A 7349-nucleotide genomic window follows, 5' to 3' on the forward strand; every position below is an offset into this window, starting at 1 on the left:
TCATGCAGAGGAGGACCCAGAATGAGACCGCAGATGCGACTGTGGAGGTCCACACTTACCTGGGCGAACCCAACATAAGCAGGATGTCAAACCCCCTGGACTACTGGGAGCTGCACAGACATGTCTACCCAAACCTCTACAAATTAGCTATAACCTTTCTCTGTACCCCAGCCTCATCCGTCCCTTGTGAAAGAGTATTTTCAAAAGCAGGAGAAATCCTATCGAAAGAAAGGAACCGTTTAAAGCCAAACACTTTGGAAAAGCTTGTTTTCCTCAATAAAAATGAATGAAAGGTGTATCTTGTTCCTTGTTTATGTCAATGTCTAAAATAAAGCAATCATTCTTTCAAGTAACACACGCACATTCATTCACATCACAACTCCCTGCCCTTTTGACCCCATCAAATCCATGGTATTTTCATCACTGTCTGTCATGACATTTATTTCCCACATGATGGCGCAATAGAACAAATGAAGCCTCGTGGTGCTTTGGCCCAGGAACGAACCAGTTGGATGGAAAGCCTCATTGCTTCATGAGGCTTCAGTTTCCCATCACTACTCAAAACTAATAGTAACAGAAACATGACCTAAAGCCTCGTGGTGCTTTGGCCCAGGAACGAACCAGTTGGATGGAAAGCCTCATTGCTTCATGAGGCTTCAGTTTCCCATCACTACTCAAAACTAATAGTAACAGAAACATGACCTAAACCTGACAGAACAAAGAAACATGACAGCAGCAAAGAAGCAACGAACAAACAATGATCCGACAATGAGTGGTTGTGCCGGGAGTCCTTTTAAAGCAATAATTGCATAACGACCAACAGGTGTGCAGCTGCAGGGAGAACTCTACAGTGCCACCTGTTGGTCACAAACACAATCATGACATATATATATATATATATATATATATATATACAGGAATTTTCAGGAAAGTCCACATCTCTACTAAGCCATTATTTTTAAAATGGCCAATAAATTAATACAATATTGATTATTTTGCAGGTGTGATGTTCATGTGTTTTCATAAATGTTGGGACCATTAAAATCAGCAATCTATTTGCTTGGCAAAAAGCACATTGGCATGACAATAGCGCACAACAAAATAAAAATCTTTGCTTTGAGATTTCTTCTTGAACATCGTCAGATGAAACACCAACAATTTAAAGACAATCTGATTAAATATTTCGGAGTTCTTTAAAATGTGGCCGGTAAAAGATGAAAAATGGGGCCAAATTTGATTTTAAAAAATGGCAGATTTCCTGTAAGATTTAGTATATGCTTCCAGAGACTTTTTCGTATATCTGGGGCTGTTCCATATGCCTCAAACTTTCGTTTCAGTGAAACGTACGTCCAAGGCTGCTTTGTTGGTTGTTGATGACAAACCATACCTTCGCTGCTGAATACTGTACTCTAATCATGTGGACTTGACGACATTGGATTATTGTACACATTGGCGCGTTCTTGCGACATTTTAACCACACCGCTACCAGCAACGGGACCTGTGAGGACTGTTGTCGGGGCTGGCAGGCGCCGTAGGTGATGGGGGGCAAAGTAAACAAAAGTGGTGCTGCCCAGATGGGCAATGGCTAGTTTCAGTTAAATGTTAACCACTCAACTCAAACACAGCTTCCGCGCCTGTCTTCCTCCCATGTCAGACAGAAAACACATGCAACGGGTGATCTGGAGCCCAAAGCGTAAATGCTTTGTGAAACCCCCACACCCTCCGCACCACTCTTGACAGAAATGAACAATATCTGAGTACAGGTATTTATTTCAGTTTTGCTTTAGTTTACAAAGTAACTTGTCAATGATTCACACTCTTTTACAAAAATAAGAGATAAATAATTACAATGAATTCTTCATTCACCTTTTCTGCTTGGCTCTCGACGAAGGCGGACGCTTTTCTGCTCAGCTCCTGTCCTCCCCCACCCTCCCCTTGCTCGCCACTCAGTCTACGTGCTGTCTGTGTCTAACTTTCCTAGCCTCCTATCGTATTTTCATCCTAAGAACAAACCATGGAATTGGTTGGCTGGTCTCTCGATGCAATTGACAAATTTTTTTCGACGAAAAGAGCAGGCAGTGGGGAGCCTTCTTGCCCCTCGGTGACATTTGCTGCCGGGTACGCCCTTGATCCATGGAGCAAGTGGAGAATGGTGTGTCTGTAAATACTGTCCGTTGAGGATGTGGAAGACATCTACATTATCGGCCTTCTGATAACAGGTATGCTGCTGTTTGGTGTTTGCAGTTTCCTGTTCTATCGCAAAATTCAACCGACGGGAGCAGCTTTATTGGAAGTGAAGAAGCTGCCGGTCTTTCTCAATGGTCTAGCGCGAATGTCCAACACTCAGACTCAAGCGGTGACTGAGCTCAACCGCAATATGGATGCGGTTCTGGAGCGTCTCCGTACGATCGACAACAACATGGAGAAGTTGGAATTCTCGCTTTGAAAAGGAATTGAGGATTTGGCTTATCTTATCTTATTTCCCTCTCCTTCCCTAGTGTTACTTTCTCAACTAAGATCTCGGGGCGCTGTACATACGGCGAGTACCGACAGGCCCTTTGCACTGTATCCCATGTTCGTCATTTTTTTTCATGTTTCTTGTGCAGAGCGTGCCTGTTAAGTCCAATTACCCCATGGGGATAAATAAAGTTTCCTGAATCTGAATCTGAGTCTGAATAAAACACTAAGAATGGAACAAACTTGAATGAAACTTTCGGTTGGCCTTGGGTTCCTCCTTGAACACATTGAAGCATTGAGAATGTATTCAGAAATACAAGACAAAATATCCATTGATCTAAAGTGAAATATAGTTTTGAACCACGTTTTCTAAATAATGTTATCATTTAGGCCTGTGTTTAAAACACATGTACATGAAAATTTCAGTATTCTACCTTGATAGACAATGACTGATAGGGCACCACATAAATATTCTGGACATAATGTGAAAACTGCGAATATGAAGGGCGGAAATCTAAACAGATCGATTTGTTTGCCAAGTTACAGTTTCACCAATAGATGTCGCTCTTGCCCTATGAACCTCTCGAAAATGTGTTTATATGCATCATCGTTGCATATAAAACAAATTTGTCTCACAACATACCATTTTATTTTCTTCTTCAAAATTAGTAGGGGATCGATACGTTCAGGACTGTTGCATTTATTTCAGTTTTTCTCCAATGCTAAAACACATTTCACAAACGTTTCCTCGATCTTCCCCAATGTCTCAACACAACACCCTTTTTGAAAGCTACATGAACATAACCACACCTTCTCACTTCAGAACTCAAACTTTTACACCAAAAGAGCAACTCGAAGCGTTCAAAAATGGAAACACAATACACATTATTACACACTACAGCAAAACAATTGAAAAGACAATGCTCAATTTGTGAGCAAGTTCTTTGCTTCATAACTGCCAATGCATATTTTTAGAAACTATATCGTAACGGATCTTCTTAGAGCTTTGTAGAAGATTTAGGCATTTAGATTTGTGTTTCATATGGGGCGCATCGACCTCACAGTGCAGAGGTACCGGGTTCGATTCCAGCTCCGGCCTTCCTGTGTGGAGTTTGCATGCTCTCCCCGTCCGTGCCTGCGTGGGTTTTCTGCGGGTACTTGGGTTTCTTCCCACATTCCAAAAACATGCATGGCAGGCTGGACGCACACTCTAAATTGTTCCTATGGTTTTCTCCGGGTACTCCGGTTTCCTCCCACATTCCAAAAACATGCATGGCTGGCTGATTGAACGCTCCAAATTGTCCCTAGGTGTGTGTGTGTGTGAGCGCGGATGGTTATTCATCTCTGTGTTCCCTGCAAATGGCTGGCAACCCCCCCACCTACTGCTCGAAGACAGCTGGGATAGGTTCCAGCACCCCCTGCGACCCTTGTGAGGATAAAGTGGATCAGAAAATGGATGGATGGATGGAGTTTCATATGAAGAGTACAAATCCATAGGAAATACTGCACATACACTACTGTAACACAACTCAGTGCAAAAACAATCTAATGCATACAAGAGTACGCTTGAAAACATGTTCAGGGTGTGAAGTTTTATTTACTTTATTCACACCACACACACCACAATCACTATGCAGCATCATGTCGCTGAGCTGCATCGGGCCACATCACTTCATCCACATCGCAGGCTATATTCTCTCTTGACAGGCACCGTGAGAAAAATGCCCTGGAATGGCGTCTTCATCCTTGGAAGGCCTCCACTGGGATGTCAACACAGGCCAGCTCCATTGCCCTGAGGAGGTTCTCTGTTGTGTATTGTTATCTGTCATAAACCTTCCATCTCCATGATGAGAAAAAAAATCCTCTATAGGATTTCAGCAAAGGGGAGTAGGGTGGCAGACAGACATTTAAAAACTGGTTACTGTTGGTAGTGAACCACACTCTGATTTGGTTCGTTCTGTGGAACTGGACATTGTCCCAAATAATCACAGAAATGGGATGTGCGAGCCCAGGATGCTGTTGTTGATGAGGAGATGTTGGGTGTTGTAAGGCCCAAGGACAGCAAGCCCCTCCGAACCCATGGCCACACAGACAGTAATATTACCTCTGATAATGGCGGCCACGGTGAACCTACTCAGGTTTGGACAGACTCTTCGTCCTGCTTCAGGCATTGTCATGCCATGGACAATGACATGGTCAATGACTGTTGCTCACATCTCGTCCACAATGATGGACCTTCTCCTCTCCCTTGTTGGCCTCCTCCTCTTCCTCGTTGGCCTGCTCCTCTTCCTCCACTGATGTGAACTTCTCTTCCTCATTGGCCTGCTCCTTTTCTTTCATGGCCAGCTCTTCTCCCTCCATGGTCAGCTCCTCCCTCTCCTCTGGCTCGAATTGCTCTTCCCCTGACTCTGCCCTCATCCATTGTGTTTGTTTGGCATGTTCAGCAAACTCTGCACACTGAAATTGCTTTTATACATGTGGTCACAGCATCAGCAAAAGGTGTCTTCAATTTTGAATCATTGTGTGTAATGAATGTTCAACTATTCCTGACTGTGGCAAGTATTTTGAATGAGCTTTCATTTGAGAATGTGAGCAGAGTTCTTATGCAACTTCTGTTTTAACAAGGAAAAAATGTGTTTAGATTTATGAGAATGGAGGATTGTGTTTTGTGAATTGTGTCTACATGTGAAATGCGTTGATGGTATTGGCAAAAATGTTGGCTCTATTTCGCAAATGTGTTTAGACAACTGGTCATTTGGTTGAGAGGATTGGCTTTTGTGTTTTAGCATTTGAGAAAAACTGTAATCACGGACATCTGGCAACACACTCACGTTTTCCACGCTTCAGTGCAAATGTACTTGAGGTTAACTGTAGCGCAAAGGTAAATTTCATCACTCGATGATGGTATTCAATTGACCCGTACCACTATGTCACGTGATCACGCCATGACGGACGGTGGAAGGACTGCCGAATAGAAGTGGAGGGAAAACAGAGGGCTTTAGCGACTGTTATTGTTTGTAATTGAAATATAAGTTATTTTTTTCCCATCGAGCAAATGACTTCCACCACTTCAATTGAAATTTGCCTGTCCTTAGAAGTGGCACATTTAGTATATATTGACAGAAGTTGGAGATGGCTAACTTAGAAACAGACCCTGACCGTCTCTCGCCTGCTATGTTGACAAATTTAATGAATTCGACGACTTTTCCTGATTTCACAGCACACGACCTCAATAATTATGTTGTCAATACTGTATCTCCCAATACTGGATCTGATTTAAAAGCTTACAAAAGTCTGGATGCACACCAGTTTCTGTCGCTTGCTGGGCCCCTGTGACAAGATGCTGTGCTCACACCGGGCGGGTCGGACACTTACTGTTTTGAGAGATAGCCATCTCTCAAAGATACTAATTTGACCTTCTCAAGTTTAGAAGGTCAAAAATAGCGATAAACACTTGATAATTGTGTAGTCCTGTGAATTACTTTAATTTGTCTTTGTTTTCCTTTTTTTGTTCCAGGATGTTTCATTTAGCTGCTCTTTCAGTGCAAATGTCTCACTACGGAGAACCTGACATTCTCGTTAAAATTACTCAATGTCCTCTGTACCAAGGTCTGTTTGGCACATTACATCACGTCCTGAAATACCCCCATTACACATACTCGACACATTCTTAATGTCTACTTTTAGTACAGTTGCCCCAGATGAAACATTGAGGAGATCATTGGCGGCTTCACTTTTAGAAGAGTGCTCCTTCTTTTTTTTCTTCATTTTTGCCACATATCAAACCTCTGCAGTCATCAGTGCATTTTTTTTTTTTTTTTTTTAGGGTTTTTTTTTGCAGCCCTCGTACCTGACTTCATCCAGTTTGCTTGAGCGAAGCTACGAGACACCTTGATAAATGAACTAGTGCCTTAGAAGATGTTTGTTTCCATATCTGTAGTTTCCCTGTCAATGCCCGGTGCCATTTACTGTCGTCAGTGCCATATATCCGCCGTAAACACCAGAGTATTCCGAACCCGCTATCGTCACTAAAACACAAACTTTGGTTGTAAATTAGTTGTCTCTGGTTCACAGGTTAGTACCACAGTAAACAAACACTGTGAGTCGTTTCCTTTTTCTTTTTGTACATAAATATGTGGACAGTATTCAACAGGAATGTAAGTTAATGGAAAGAAATATATATTTATGTTAGTGAAACATTTATTTGTTGTTCTTTCCCCCCCACCCCTCAGATACTTTATCTCAATAAAGCACCTTAGCACATGTGAGTTCTTTTCTCTCGTCTTGGGCTCTTTGTGCTTAGGTGTTTTTTTTTTTTTTTTTTTTTTGGGGGACGGGGTGTGGTGGTGGTTGGGGGGGGGGGGGGGGGTGACATGGGTCCTGGCTCTTCTCTCCCGTTAAAAAAAATCGATATTAAAATTACCTCGAGCAACTGCAATGCTTAACCCCATCGTTTAGTGACGCTTTACACCTAGAACCATATCAAAATATATGAGGGGTTCAGATTAATCTTTCCCATTGCTTGCACTTATGTGCTTAACTTTTTTTCCTAGTAACTCAACTTGTTTACAAATTGGTGCATTTATAAAATTAATCAGTATTTTATCTTAAACTGCCAGCAAACATTCAATCACTGCATGGTGTCTATGGAAAATCTGCTCTTACAAATTTGAGACTGAACGTGATGTTGACTCGTTGACAGATTGGCATATTCGGAGTTGTCAGTCCAATAACTGCAAAATGGAACGTCATTGCAACACATATGATAGCTACTTACAATCTCTGTAAAGTAGCCGAAGAGCTACAATTTGAATTTCAGCAACACAATTTACGGGCAGAGCAGTAGACGTGCGGTCGGGATTTTTCAACCGTTTTCGCTGAGACTGTGCCGA

This window comes from Hippocampus comes, unplaced genomic scaffold (assembly GCF_001891065.2).
Source record: "Hippocampus comes isolate QL1 unplaced genomic scaffold, H_comes_QL1_v1.1 scaffold269, whole genome shotgun sequence".
Taxonomy (NCBI): domain Eukaryota; kingdom Metazoa; phylum Chordata; class Actinopteri; order Syngnathiformes; family Syngnathidae; genus Hippocampus; species Hippocampus comes.